Source organism: Equus quagga, chromosome 4 (assembly GCF_021613505.1).
Source record: "Equus quagga isolate Etosha38 chromosome 4, UCLA_HA_Equagga_1.0, whole genome shotgun sequence".
Lineage (NCBI taxonomy): Eukaryota > Metazoa > Chordata > Mammalia > Perissodactyla > Equidae > Equus > Equus quagga.
Window position 1 is genome coordinate 32,873,049 of NC_060270.1, and position 16,362 is coordinate 32,889,410.

At 35.1% G+C, this 16,362-nt stretch overlaps 1 protein-coding gene across 1 annotated transcript in view; it reads right to left on the reverse strand.

The window, feature by feature from the left end:
- Nucleotides 1-16,362, reverse strand: part of LOC124238649 (tumor protein 63-like) — a 90,314-nt gene that overhangs the window by 54,731 nt on the left and 19,221 nt on the right. The window lies entirely within an intron of this gene.

A 16,362-nucleotide genomic window follows, 5' to 3' on the forward strand; every position in this document is an offset into this window, starting at 1 on the left:
CAAGTTGCAATGGCTACAGGTATCAAATTTACCTCATCCTCAAGTTGCTTAGAATCCAATCTATTTGGAATATCATACTGGGACCTGATCTTGTACAAAAGCAGCTTAACATGAATAAATACAAGATCATAATATTAAACTGGGCTTGACTTTGTGGCTAGCAGGGGTCGATTAATATTTGTGATATTTCCCTATTCCCAGTGATACACTAACACATATTTAACAACTGGAATGCCTGGGGAAAATATATATGTCAATTTACATAGTGTAAATACTCCCACCATGGCCCATTTTAAGCTATGAAAATGATGTCATTGAACGCAGACTTGAGAAGAAATGGGTGATAGCACACTCATAGAAAGGAGTAGTTTCACTATGCTAATGTAATGAGTACAGTGCTGAAGACCATAGAGAATAGTAAAATGTAGTAGAATAACTAAGAAATGATGAGTTTTGATTATTTACTGCCTTTATTTTTAATATTATTTACTTAGTTATGTTTATATACTTTTTTTTGGGTGAGGAAGATTTTCCTGAGCTAATATGTGTGCCAGTCTTCCTCTACTTTGCATGTGGGATGCCTCCACAGCATGGCTGATGAGTGGAGCAGGTCCACACCCTGGAACCAAACCCACAAATCTGGGCTGCTGAAGAGGAAAGCATGGAACTCCAACCACTCAGCCCCTATACTTTATTTCTTAATAATGGCTGTGTTTAACAATTGGTCTGCAAAATTCCTGAAAATTTGAAAACTACCAGTTCTGAGCAGATCTGAGCTAGCTCCAGCACACCACTGTCTCCCCACCAGCCTTCTCCCTTCTGCCTTTATTAAAATTACAGCCTTATAGCACATGCACACATAAAAGGCTAAGGATTTTACTAAACATTACACAAAAAGAAATATTACCATTTCATTCATTGCAAGAGTAGATGAAACTTTACTATACTTAATATCCAAGGCAGTAGCTTGAAAACACTAAGATATTTTGTAAACTAAAACAGAAAGAAAAGGCATGAATAATCAAATCTTATTATTGTATATTTTTTCTGTATCCAAAGAACCTGACACTGTGCCTGGCATACATTAGAAACTTATTGTTTGCTAAACACAGAAGTGAATAAAAGAAGAAAATGAAAGAACGGAATGAAATGTTCAAATTATGAATTTGATATTTTAGTTCATTTTGCCTGGAACTGGCATTGTCGTTCCTTTTGATCTATAGCAGCTCCTTTTGTGGCCTGTAAGGGATAGTGTAGAAGATTTAAGTTGAGATCTTTTTGTGTTTCTGTAAATTCATTCCTCTGAGTCTAGATTTCCTCTAGTGATGAAACAGGGCTTAGATGACATGGTCTCCATGATTCTTGCCAACTCTCAAGTCCTTCCAGACTCGATCCTGTGCATTTAGCTGTAATCACTATTGTACAGAACTCAAGTGGTGTTTTAACAATCATTTTGGTACCTACCAAGATTTGTAAACATTAGTCAAGAGTACCATCTTCCAGTTCTCCATGGAATGAATGCCTAAGCTGCAGAAATCAGCAGGGCTAGAGGGTCTTAACCATTTTATGGGTAACAGACATTTTTATCAATTTGGTCAAACCATAAACTTGCACCCCAGAAAAATGTCCATTTTACAATAGCTTCATTTTGCAAACAATTTCAGGGGTCTTACAAAAGCTACAGGCTAGGTTAAAATCACTTAACCTAATCAGATCTCCTAATTTTACAGAGGAAAATCATGAGTTCCAGAAAGAAATCTTTAAGTAGTCAAATTTGGATTCCAACTATGTTTCCTCATCCTCAGTACTAGCTTTTTTAAATCATATCATATATCCACAAAATGTTTAAGAAACTGAAGTTAGGGAAACAACCTCCCCAAAAGAAAAGTTGAAAGTGAAAATGGGAAGAAATATATTTACTTAAAAACGATTCTTTCCTTTTTCTTTCAATGATAGAATAAGATCAACAATTAACTTGTCTAGTAAACTAAAACACTGTGCCATATGTTTTAAACACAGAGTTCATCTAATAATTTATTTCAAAAATGTATTCAATATACTATAAGGAGCATATACCATGGGAGTTATTCACAAGATCTTTCATTGCAGGGTGGACAGAAGTCTAAGATTTTCTTTTTAATTTAGGTAGCATTGGTTTATAACACTATATAAATTTTAGGTATACGTCACTGTATTTTGATTTCTGTGTAGACTACATCATGTTCACCACTCAAAGGCTAATTACCACCCATCAACATAAACAAGTGCCCAGTCAGCCCTTTCACCCTCCCTGCCTCCCCTTCCTCTCCGGTAACCACCAATCTAACCTCTGTATCTATGTGTTTCTTTGTTGTTGTTTTTATCTTCTGTTTGTGAGTTAGATCATATGGTATTTGACTTTCTTCATCTAACTTATGTCACTTAGCATAATACCCTTAAGGTCCATCCATGTTGTTGCAAATGGCAAGATTTCATCTCTATTTTTTTTTATAGCTGAATAGTATTCCATTGTGTGTATAAACCATATCTTTATCAATTTGTCTCTTGATGGGCATTTAGTTTGTTTCCAAGTCTTGACTATTGTGAATGATGCTGCAATGAACATAGGGCTGCAAGTATCTTTATGCATTCACATTCTTTGGATAAATACCAAGCAGTGGAATAGCTGGATCATATGGTAGTTCTATTCTTAATTTTTTAAGGAATCTCTAGACTGTTTTCCATAGTGGTTGCACCAGTTTGCACTCCCACCATCAGTGCATGAGGGTTCCCTTCTCTCCACATCCTCTCCAACACTTGTTATTTCTTGTCTTGTTAATTAGAGCCATTCTGACAGGTGTGAGGTGATATCTCGTAGTTTTGATTTGCATTTCCCTAATAATTAGTGATATTGAACATCTTTTCATGTGCTTCTTGGCCACCTGTATATCTTCTTTGGAAAAAATGTCTGTTCAGATTATTTGCCCATTTTTTAATTGGGTTTTTTTTGTTATTGTTGAGTTGTATGAGTTCTTTATATATTTTGGATATTAACCCCTTATCAGGTATATAGTTTGCAAATATCTTCTCCCAATTTTTAGGTTGTCTTTTCATTTTGTTGATGGTTTCCTTTGCTGTACAGGAGTTTGTTAGTTTGATGTAGCCCCATTTGTTTATTCTTCTATTGTTGCCCTTGCCTGGTCAGATATGGTGTTTGAAAATATGCTGCTAACGCCAATATCGAAGAGCGTACTGCCTATGTTTCCTTCTGGAAGTTTTATTGTTTCAGGTCTTAATTCATGTCTTTAATCCATTTTGAGTTAAGTTTTGTGTATGGTGTAAGATGATGGTCTACATTCATTCTTTTGCACGTGTCTGTCCAGTTTTCCCAACACCATTTTTTGAAGAGACTTTTCTTTCTCCATTGTATGTTCTTGGCTCCCTTATTGAAAATTAGCTGTCCATAGATGTGTAGGTTTATTTCTGGGCTCTTGATTCTGTTCCATTGATCTCTGTGTCTGTTTTTGCACCAGTACCATGCTGTTTTGATTACTATAGCTTTGTAGTATACTTTGTAATCAGGGAGTGTGCTACCTCCAGCTTTGTTCCTTTTTCTCAGCATTCCTTTGGCTATTTGGGGTCTTTTGTTGTTCCATATATGTTTTAGGATTCTTTGTTCTATTTCTGTGAAAAATGTCATTGGAACTTTGATAGGGATTGCATTGAATCTACAGATTGCTTTAGGAACTATGGGCATTTTAACTATGTTAATTCTTCCAATCTAAGAGCACAGAATATCCTTCTATTTCTTTGTGTCTTCAATTTCCTTCAACAGTGTTTTATGGTTTTCAGCGTACAGGTCTTCACCTCTTTGGTTAAATTTATTCATTGGTATTTTATTCTTTTTGTTGCAATTGTAAATGGTATTGGATTATTAATTTCTCTTTCTGCTACTTTGCTGTTAGTATATAGAAATGAAACTGATTTTTGTATGTTGATTTTGTATCCTGCAACTTTACTGTATTAATTTACTATTTCTAAAAGTTTTTTGGTGAATTCGTTAGAGTTTTCTGTATATAAAATCATGTCATCTGCAAATAGTGACAGTTTCAGTTTTTCCTTTTCAATTTCAAACCTTTTTATTTCTTTTTCTTGCCTAATTTCTCTGGCTAGGACTTCCAATACTATGTTAAATAAGAGTGGTGAAAGTGGGCATCCTTGTCTGGTTCCTATTCTCAAAGGGATAGCTTTCAGGTTTTCTCCATTGAGCATGATATTAGCTGTGGTTTTGTTATATATGGCCTTTATTACATTGAGGTACTTTCCTTCTATACCCATTTTATTCAGAGTTGTTATCATAAATGGATACTATATCCTGTCAAATGCTTTCTCTGCATCTATTGAGATGATCGTGTGGTTTTTATTCTTCATTTTGTTAATGTGGTGTATCACATTGATTGATTTGCAGATGTTGAACCATCCCTGAAGTAAATCCCACTTGATCATGGTGTGTGATCTTTTTAATGTATTGTTGTACTCAATCTGCTAGTATTTTGCTGGAGATTTTGGCATCGATATTCATCAGTGATATTGAGCTGAAATTGTCTTTTTTGTGCTATCCTTGTCTGGTTTTTGTATCCAGGTAATGTTGGCTTCGTAGAATGAGTTAGGAAGCTTCTCCTCCTCTTCAATTTTTTGGAAGAGTTTGAGAAGAACAAGCAGTAAGTCTTCTTTGAATGTTTGGTAGAATTCACCAGAGAAGCCTTCTGGTGCTGGTCTTTTGTGTTTTGGGAGGTTTTGATTACTGTTTTGATCTCCTTGCTAGTGATCAGTCTATTCAGATTCTATATTTCTCCTTGATTTAGTTTTCGAAAGTTGTATGATTCTAAGAATTTATCCATTTCTTCTAGATTATCCAATTTGTTAGAGTATAGCTTTTTGTTGTGTTCTGTTATAATCTTTTATACTTGAGGTGTTCATTGTAATTTCTCCTCTTTTGCTTCTGATTGTATTTATTTGAGATTTCTTTCTTTTTTTCTTGGTGAGTCTGGCTAAAGGTTTGTCAATTTTGCTTAACGTCTCAAAGAAACAGCACTTAGTTTCATCAATTCTTTTCCATCTTTTTTTTTAGTCTCTATTTCTTTTATTTCTGCTCTGATTTTTATGTCCTTCCTTCTACTGATTTTGAGCTTTCTTTTTTCTTCCTTTTCTAGATCCTTCAGGTGCACTATTAGTCTGTTTATTTGAGATTTTTTTTTGTTGGTTGAGGTAGGCCTGTATTGCCATAAATTTCTCTGTTAGAACTGCTTTTGCTGTATCCCATAAATTTTGGCATGTTATATTTTCATTTTCATTTCTTTCTCCAGGTATTTTTTGATTTCTCCTTTGCTTTCTTCATTGACCCAAAAGTTGTTCTGTAGCATTTTGTTTAATCTCCACATATTTGTGGATTTTCCAGTTTTCTTCCTGTAGTTGATTTCTAGTTTCATACTGTTGTGGTCAGAAAAAAATGTTTGGTATTATTTCAATCTTCTTAAATTATTGAGACTTGTTTTGTGGCCTATTATGTGATCCATCCTAGAGAATGTTCCATGTGCATTAAAAAATAATGTGTATTCTGTGGATTTTGGATGGAATGTTCTGCATAGATGTACTAAGTCAATGTAGTCTAATGTGTCATTTAGGGCCAATGTTTCCTTACTGATCTTCTGTTTGGATGATCTATTCATTGATGTAAGCAGCGTGTTAAAGTCCCCTACTATTATTGTGTTTCTATTTCTCCTTGTATGTCTGTTAATAATTGCTTTGTATATTTAGGTGCTCCTATGTTGAGTGCATAGATATTTACAAGTTATATCCTCTTGTTTGATTGTTCCTTTTGTCCTTATGTAGTGCTCTTCTTTGTCTCATTATAGTTTTTAAGTCCATTTTGTCTGATATAAGTTTTGCTACCCAATTCTTTCTTTGCCATTTGCATACAGTATCTTTTTCCATCCCTTCACTTTCAGTTTATGAATGTCTTTAGGTCTGAAGTGTGTCTCTTGTATGCAGCATATATATGGGTTGTGTATTTTTATCCAATCAGCCACCCCATGTCTTTTGCTGGAGCATTTAGTCCATTGACATTTAAAGTAGCTATTCATAAGTATGTTCTTATTGCCATTTTGTTCCTTTTTCCTGGGTATTTTAGTAGCTATTCTCTGATCCTTTCTTCTTCTCTTGCTCTCTTCCCTTGTGGTTTGATGGCTTTCTTCAGTATTAGGTTTGTGTTCCTTTCTCTTAATGTTTTGAGTATTTATGATAGGTTTCTGGTTTGTGATTACCATGAAGTTCATATATAATGACCTATATAAACATCAGTCTATATTACATTGATGGTCTCTTTAGTTTGACCTCTTGCTAAAAGCTCTACTCTTTTACTCCCCCCGTACATTTTATGTTTTTGATATCACATTTAACCTCTTCTGTGTGTATGTGTGTGTGTGTATCCATTAACCTCTTATCATGGAAATAGATAATTTTAGTACTTTTGTCTTTTGACCTTCATATTAACTTCATAGGTGGTTGGTGTGCTACCTTTACAATATATTTGCCTTACTAGTGATTTTATTATTGTTATTTTTGATAATTTTCTTAGTCTTATTTGTGGTCTTTTCTTTTCCAATTAAATAAGTCCCTGTAGCATTTCTTGTAAGGCGGGTTTCTTGGTGAGAAATTCCTTTAGTTTTTGCTCATCTGGAAAACTCTTTATCTCTACTTCCGTTCTGAATGATAACCTTGCCAGGTAGAGTGTTCTTGGATGTAGATGTTTTCCTTTCAGCACTTTAAATATATCATGCCACTCCCTTCTAGCCTGTACACTTTCTGCCTTATAGGGTTTCCTTTGTATGTAACTTGTCACCTTTCTCTTGCAGCTTTTAGGAGTCTCTGTCTTTAGTTCTTGACATTTTAATTATAATATGCCTTCGTATGGGCCTCTTTGGGTTCAACTCATTTGGTACTCTCTGTGCTTCTTGTACCTATATGTCTGGTTAGGAAAATTTTCATATATTGTTTCTTCTAATAGATTCTCTGCCCTTTTGTCTCTCTCTTCACCTTCTGGGATACCTATAATATGAATGTTAGTGTGTTTGATGTTGTCCCGAAAGTCCCTCAGATTGTCCTCATTCTTTTTAATTCTTTTTTCTGTTGAGCCTTGGTGATTTCCTCTAGTCTTTCATCCAGTTCACTGACCCATTCTTCTGTATCATCTACTCTGCTAATGATTCCCTCTAGCGAATATTTCATTTCCATTATGGTATTGTTCAGTTCTGATTGGTTCTTTTTTATATTTTCCAATTCTTTGTTGAAGTTCTCACTGTGTTCATCTAGTCTTCTCCCAAGATAAGTGAGCATCCTTATGACTATTAGTTTATACTCTTTATCAGATTGTTTACTTCAGTTTCAATTAGTTCTTTTTCTGAGGATTTGTCCTGTTTCCTTATTTGGAACATATTCCTTTGTATCCTCAATTTTATTATTTCTCTGTGCTTACATCTATGTTTTAGGTAGATCAGCTATGTCTTCTGATCTTGGAGAATTGGCCTTATGTAGGAAATGCCTTATGAGGCCCAGCAATGTGATTCCCTCTCATTGCTGGTTCCAAATGTTCCAGGAACATACACTGTGTAGGCTACGTGTCCTTCTGTTGTGGCAGGGTTACTCTTACTGCAGGTGCACAGGAAGGATAGGCTGTCCTCCTGACTGGGCTGGTTGTAAGGCACAGCTGTGTGCAGCTGCTACTGTCCTTTTAGTCACTTTATTGGACAGGGGGAGCCCTATCACAGTTGGCTGCAAGGTCTAATAGCACATTCCCACTGCAGTTTTCCTATTAAGTGAGTAGACCCCCAGGGTGGCAGGTTGTTAGGCTCAGGGGCTTACAATTGCTGTAGGCCTCTGGCCTGCAAGACTGTTGTCAGCTCTCTCAGTAGTGCAGCTGGATGGGGGTGACCCCAGGGGTAGCAGCACACAATTGTTTCAGGCATTGGTGGGGCAGGTTGCATGTATGGCTTAAGATTGCTCCCAGCCATGAAGCACTGCAGCTAGAATGTTGCTTTTTTCTTCTCCAGAAAGGTATCTGCCTCTTCCACCTCAGCCAGCACTGTCCCTGGTTGTGGGGGTTCTTCTTATCCAGTTTCTGGCTCTCTCTCATGGGTAATTGTAAATTTGTTGCATCTATGGGGGAAAGTGAGTTCAGAGTCCTCTTACACCACCATCTTCCCAGCAATTTCTAAGTTTTTTTAAAATAAATTTTTAAAAGAATAAAATTTTTAAAATAAGCTTATTTTAGAATAGTGTTACAGAATAAAACTCTAACAGAATAACTACAAAGAGTTACAAGCATTCTCATACATTCTTCCCCAGTTTCCCCTATTATTAACATCACACATTAATAGAGTACATTTATCACAATTAATGAACCAATATTGATATATTATTATTAACTAAAGTCTATAATTTATTCAGATTTCCTTAGTTTTTACTTATGTTGTTCTTCCTTTCCTGAATCCCATCATGATATCACATTACGTTTAGTCATCATATCTTGTTAAGCTCTTCTGTTCGTAACAGTTTCTCAGACTCCTTGCTTTTGATGAGTTTGATAGTTTTGAGGAATATTGGTCAGGTATTTTGTAGAATGTCTCTCAATTGGGATGTCTGATGTTTTCTCATGATTAGATTGGGGTTATAGGTTTTCAGAAGGAAAACCACAAAGGTAAAGTACCATTTTTATCATATCACATTGAGTGTATGTACTATCACCTTAAATGATCACTGTTGATGTTTATCCTGATCACCTGTCTGAACAGTGTATGTCAGATTTCTCCACTTTAAAATTGCTCTTTTTTCTCCTTTTCCATACTGTGTTCTTTGGAAGGAAGTCACTGTGCAACCTACATTTAAGGACTGGAGATTTATGCTCCATCTTCTTGAGGGCAGAGTATCTACATAAATTATTTAGAATTCTTCTGTTCAGGAGATTTGTCTATTCTCTCACATTTATTTATGTATTTAGTCATTTATTCATATTAGTATAGACTTAAAGATATTAATTTAATATTTTGGATTACAATCCAATACCACTTTATTATTTTTTTTACTCAAATTGTTCCAGCTTTGGGCAGTGGAAGCTCTTCAGTTGGTGCTTTTGTTCATTTGACATACTCCCATCAATGTATTTTGTGGTTTGTTTGTTTTGGTTTTGTTTTAAGAAAATCTTTACTTTCTAGAACTACAAAATGCTCCAAGTTTATCTTCTATCTTTCTTGCCCAGTTCAAGAATCAGCCATTTTTCCAAGAAGCCCTACTATTAGAGACAGGTATTAGAAACCAAGATCTGGGTGCTTTATGTGGTTATTGCTACTGGGGTACTCTTGCTACTATGCCCAGGCCTAGAATCAGAGAGTGTGCTCACTGCTACTGGGATGTCATGGCTTCTAGTTTCTCAGCTGACAGAGTAAAGAAATGTATGAGTGTATACTAATGCTTTAATATACATATATCAATAAATATTTTATATGTAACCATCTATATCTATGTTAAACTAAACATACATGAATTTATACTGATGCCTCCAAATCTAATCCATCACCACAGGGATCATTTTAGTCTCCTCCCATTGCTTATCCATAATCTCCCACTACATTGTTAGGAAATCTGGTTTTACCATCTACCATCCATTAATTTAATTGTTCAATTCCAGTCTACATGTCTAGTGGTTTCAGAATTGTTAACCTGTATGTTCACAGGAAACAACTTTATCAACTAGAGTATAGTTTTTATGTTCAGTTCCCTTGTCTTCATCTTGCAGACTCCATTTATTTCTAAAGTTACTTAGGTCAGCAGCTGTTCCCCTGTCCCTTTCAGTGAGGAGTTTCATACATTTCTAATACAGTAAGATTGCATTGTCACATTCTGCATGCCTTTGGAAGATCCCTCATTTCCTAAATGATCTTTTAAAAATATGTACACATTAGGGTTCATTCATTCTGCTGTAAAGTTCTATGGGTTTTGATAAATGAATAGTTTGTATCCACCTTTTCGGTATCATGGAGAATAATTCCCATTGCCCAAAAGAATCCCCTATGCTTCACCTATTCAGCAGTCTCCTCCTTACCCCAAATTCCTAGCAACCACTGATCTTTTTCTTGTCTCTGTGTTTTTGCCTTTTCCAGAATGTCATATAATTGCAGTCATATAGTATGCAGTCTTTTCAGATTGGCTTCTTTTACTCAGCAATATGCACTTAAGATTCATTGATGTCTTTGCATACTTCCATAAACATTATTTTTTTCTAAATAGCATTCCATTGTACAGATATACTGCAGTTTACTTATCAATTCACCTATTGAATGAAATCTTGGCTGCTTGCAGTTTTGGGTATTGAAGTTTATAACCATAACAGTGGATTTATCTATCTCTCCTATTAATTCCATCAGTTTTTGCCACATATATTTTGATGATTATTAAGTACATTTAGTACTATTATGTCTTCTTGGAGAATTGATCCCATTATTACTACGTAATGACCTTCAGACTTCCTTGTTCTGAAGTCTACTTTGTCTCTTATGAATATAAATATTCCAGCTTCTTTCCCTTCCTTCTTTTCTTTTTTTTTTGATTAATATTAGCATGGTATATCTTTTCCATCCCTTCACCTTTAACCTATCTGAGTCTTTATATTTAAAGTCGATTTCTTGTAGACAACATATATTTAGATATTTATTTTTCATTCCACTCTGACAATCTGTCTTTGAATTGGTGTGTTTAGACCATTCAAATTAAGGTGAGCATTGGTTTAGGTGGGTTAATATGGACCATGTTTGTAACTGTTTTGTATTCACTACATTTGTTATTTGACTCCACCACTACCACTCATTTTTATGCATTCTTTGGTTTAACTGAGCATATCATATGATACCATTTTATCTCCTCTCTTCATGTATCAATTATAATTAAACATTCTTTTGATGGTTGCCCTAGAGTTCACAGTATGCATTTTTAACTAATTTATCTGCCTTCAAATAACACTATACTACTTCATGTGTAGAGTAGCTACATTACAACAAAGAACTCCCAATTCCTCTTTCTCATCTCTCGGGACACTGCTGTCATTCACTTCACTTAGCTATATGCTTTAATCACCCAATACATTGTTAATATTATTGTTTTAAATTGTATTCTTTTAGATCAGTTAAGAATAAGAAAGATTTTATTTTACCTTCATTTATTCTTTCTCCAGTCCTCTTCCTTTCTTCATATAAAAAAAATACTTTTATTCAAGCACCTTACCTTCCTTCTACCTTAAGAACTTCTTTTAACATTCCTTGCAGCCAACTCTGATGGCAATGAATTCCCTTAGTTTTTGTTTCTCTGAAAAAAATCTTGATTTGTTTTCAGTTTTGAAGGATAATTTCACCGGATGTAGAATTCTAGGTTCTTTTTTTTTTTTTTAAACACTTTCAGTATTTCACTCTGCTTTCTTCTGGCCTGAATGATTTTTTGAAAAGTCTGCTGTAATTCTTATCCTTGTTCCCTGTAGATAAGGTGATTCCCTCCCTTCCCCCTGCTCCTTCAGCTTCTTTCAAGATTTTCTCTTTGTCTTTGGTTTTCTATAGTTTAAATATGATATTCCAGGGCCAGCCCAGTGGCACAGTGGTTAAGTTCATGTGCTTCATTTTGGCAGCCCAGGGTTCATGGGTTCAGATCCTGGGCGAGAACCTGCACACTGCTTATCGGGCCATGCTGTGGTGACATCCCACATACAAAGAATGGAAGAATATTGGCACAGATGTTAGTTCAGGGCCAATCCTCCTCATCAAAAAATAAAATAAATAAATATAATATTACTATGGTTGTGTGGGTATATCTGCTTTTTGGTATTTATCCTGCTGCTTGTTGTCTGAGCTTCTGAGATCTGTGGTCCTCTGTTTCATTAATTTAGGAAAATCTTCAACCATTATTACTTATTTCATTTGCTCAGCTCTCTCTTCTTCTTGTATTCCAATTATAAGTATGCTGCACTTTTTAATATTGTCTCACAGTTCTTGGATAACCTGTTCATGTTTTAAATTCTTTTTTCTCCTCGCATTTCAGTTTGAGAAGATTCTACTGACCTATTATCTAGTTCACTGCTTCTTTCCCTGGCCGGAGGCTATGATGAGTCTACTGATGAGCCTGTAGAGGGCATTCTTCATTCTTGTTATACTGGTTTTTTGTTTGTTTGTTTGTTTGTTTTTAATAGACTTTATTTTTTAGAGCAGTTTTAGTATACAGCAAAAATGAGCAGAAGGTACAGAGATTTCCCATATATCCTCTACTCCTACATAGGTACTGTCTCCCCCACTATCAACCAGAGTATACATTTGTGACACTTGTTGAACTTAAGTTGACACATCATCATCACCCACAGTCATACTTTACATTAAGGTCCTCTCTTGGTGTTGTACATTCTACAGGTTTAGGCAAATATATAACGATGAGTATTCACCATTATACTATCACACAGAGTAGTTTCACTCCCCTAAAAATACGTATTCATCCCTCCCTTCTCAAACTCTTGGCCACCACTCATCCTGTTACTATTTCCATAGTTTTGCCTTTTTCAGAATGTCATATAGTTGGAATCATACATTATGTAGTCTTTTCAGATTGGCTTCTTTCACTTAGTAATGTGTGTTTATGATTCCTCCATTTCCTCCATGTCTTTTCATGTCTTGATAGCGCATTTATTTTTAGCACCAAATAACATCCCATTATATGGATGTACCAGAGTTTATTTATCAATTCACCCACTGAAGGACTTCTTGGTCCTTTCAGTTTTTCAGAAATATGAATAAGGCTGCTATAAACATCCATATGCAAGTTTTTGTGTGGAGATAAGTTTTCAACCCATTTGGGAAAATACAAAGGAGAACAATTGGATCATGTTGTAAGAATATATTTAGTTTCATGAGAAACTGCCAAACTGTCTTCCAAAGTGGCTGTACCATTTTGCATTCCCATCAGCAATGAATGAGAGTTCATGCTGCTCCACAACCTTGCTAGCATTTGGTGTTGTCAATGTTTTGGATTTTGGCCATTCTAATAGATGTGCAATGTTATCTCATTGTTTTAATTTGCAATTCCATAATGATATATAATGTTGAATATCTTTTTGTATGTTTATTTAACATCTGTATTTCTTCCTTGATGAGGTATCTATTCAGGTCTTTTGCCCACTTTTTAATCAGATTGTTAATTTTCTTACTGTTGAGTTTTAAGAGTTGTTTGTATATTTTGGATAACAATCCTTTATCACATATGTCTTTTGCAAATATTTTCTCCCAGTCTGTGGCTTGTCTTCTCATTTTTTGATCTTGTCTTTCACAGGGTGGAAGTTCTAACTTTAATGAAGTCCAGCTTATCAATTATCTCTTTCATGGATAATGCCTTTTGTTTTATGTCTAAAAAGTCATTGCCATACCCAAGATCCTCTAGATTTTCTCATTATTGTCCAGCAGTTTTACAGTTTTGAGTTTTACAGTGAAATCTATGATTCATGTTGAATTAATTTTTTTACAGTATTTTTGATGATTTCTTGTCTTGTCTTTATTTTTCAGAGGAAAATTGGCTGTGAGCTAACATCTGTACCCATCTTCCTCCATTTCATACGTGGAATGCCTGCCACAGCGTGGCCTGATAAGCAGTGCGTAGGTCTGTGCCTGGGATCCAAACTGGTGAAACCTGGACTGCCAAAGCAGAGCATGCAAACTTAACCACTAAACAACCAGGCTGGCCCCTTGAATTAGTTTTTATAGAGGATGTAAGGTCTGTGTCTAGATTCCTTTTTGGTTTTTTTTTTGCATGTAGATGTCCACTTGTTCCAACATCATATGTTGAAAAGACTATCTTTGCTCCATTGTATTACCTTTGCTCTTTTGTCAAGGATCAGTTGACTATATTTATGTGGGTTTATTTCTGGGTTCCTTATTCTGTTCCATTGATTTGTCTATTGTTCCATCAATACCAAACTGTCTTGATTACATAGATTTATGTTAGGTCTTGAGCTTGGGTAATGTCAGTTCTCCAATTTTGTTCTTCACCTTCAATAATGTGTCTACTAGTCCAGGTCTTTTGTCTCTCCATATAAACTTTAGAATCAGTTTGTCAATATCAGTAAAATAACTTCCTGGAATTTTGATATGGATTGTGTTGAATGTACAGATCAGGTTGGGAAGAACTGACATCTGGACAATATTGAATCTTCTTATCTAGAAACATGGAATATCTCTCCATTTAATTAATCTTTGATTTCTTTCATCATTGTTTTATAGATTTCCTCATATAGATCTTGTATGTATTTTGTTAGATTTATACTTAAGCATTTCAGTTTTTGTGTGCTAATGTAAATAGTATTGTTTTCATTTCAAATTCTACTTGTTCACTGCTAGCATACAGGAAATCAATTGACTTTCGTATATTAAACTCATATCCTGAAAGCTTGTTTATAATTGCTTATTAGTTCCAGGAGTTTTTTGTTAATTCTTCTGGATTGTCTACACAGACAATCATGTCTTCTGCAAACAAAAGAGTTTTATCTCTCCCTTTTCAGTCTGTGTACCTTTTATTTCCTTTTCTTGTATTGTTGTATTAGTTAAGACCTCACATAAGATATTGAAAGCAGTGGAAGAGGGGACATCCTTGCCTTTTCCTGATCTTAGCAGGAAAGCTAGTTTCTCACCAGGAAGTATGATGTTAGCTGTAGGTTGTTTGTAGATATTTTTCTTTTTTATCAACTTGAGGAAGTACCATTCATTCCTAGTTTGCTGAGAGTTTTTATCATGATTGGATTTTGTCAAGTTCTTTTTGAGAATCTATTGATATAATCATGTAATTTTTCTTGTTTATCCTATTGATATGATAGATTATATTAATTTATTTTCAAATGTTGAACCAGCTTTGCCTACTTGGAATAAATCGTAATGTTAAAAGACTTGTACCATTTCCTTTTGATTCTTAAATTTTTAATTTTTCTTATACAGTCACATGCTGCATAATGACATTTCAGTCAATGATGGATCATATTTACAACGGTTGTCCATAAGATTAGTACCTATAGCCTAGGTGTGTAGTAGGCTATACCATCCAGGTTTACGTAAATGCAATCTATGATGTTTGCACAATGATGAAATCACCTAACAACAAATTTATCCATTGTTAAGCAATGCATGACTACATTATTCATCTGTTCTTACACGTTTTTGACTTTTTCTATGAAGACCTTAACATATTAATCTCAAAATTCCAACATCTATGTCATATCTGAGACTGGTTATGATGATTGTTTTGTTCTTCATACTATGACTTTTCTACCTTTTACATGGTGTGTAAGTTTTTGTTGAAAGCTGGACATGTAATAGGGTAATAGGAACTGAAGTAAATTTATCTTTAGTGTGATGATTTGTTAATCTTGTTAGAAGTTAGTTAGGCTATGATTAAAGTTTGCTGTAGGCATAGACGTCACAGACTTCACATTCCTCTAATGTCCTTATTTTTATCTCCTCTTTTAATTTTGAGCTATCCTTTGTGAAAGTCTGTGCCTTACAGCTCTTTAATCTGTAATCTACTGCTATTATCCTGGAGTCCAGTTGGTATCAGGGTAAGGTATTGGGGAGGGAAAGGTTCTATAAAATTTCAATTAAATCTCAGTATTTTAGTGGGTCTGTATCACAGGGGTGTGATCCTCACAAGTATGTTTCTCCACTAGCATAGCTTTATCCCCCCTGACCCTTACTCCCTTTACTGACTGCATTATTCTCAATCTATTTTTTTCAAACCTTGATTCCTGTCAACAATGTTACTTTTCCTTCTTACTAGGACATTAAGCCTGAATGGGGCCTGAGTGGGAAGACTTCCAACTGACAAGCCTCTGGCAAAGTCTTTTCCTCTAGATAATAGTCCTTTTGTGCTGTTATGGAGAAAACTCTGTTTATTTCACAATGGTTCCTTTTTCTCTCCCCTTTAATGAGGGATTTTACTCAGATCCTAATAGTGAGAACCTGGTAGGGTTCCTCATTCTTATAAGCCCAGGAAAGTGTGAGTCTCCTTCAAGACTGCAATTCCAAGGGGTGTCTCACTGTTAAGCTAGTTGATAACCTCCAACAATTAATCAATATTACCCATTAAATGTTCCTCCCATTTCATGGCTTCTGCTGCAGTTAAGCAGATCTTTACCATGTCTCTCCAAATGAACTTATCTCAACACTTTATGGTGGCCATTCATCCTGCAACCCAACTTCTCTGATGGGTACAAGAAAAGCTATTGATTTTTCAGTTTAGACCGTTTTTTCTTGTTGTCAGAGA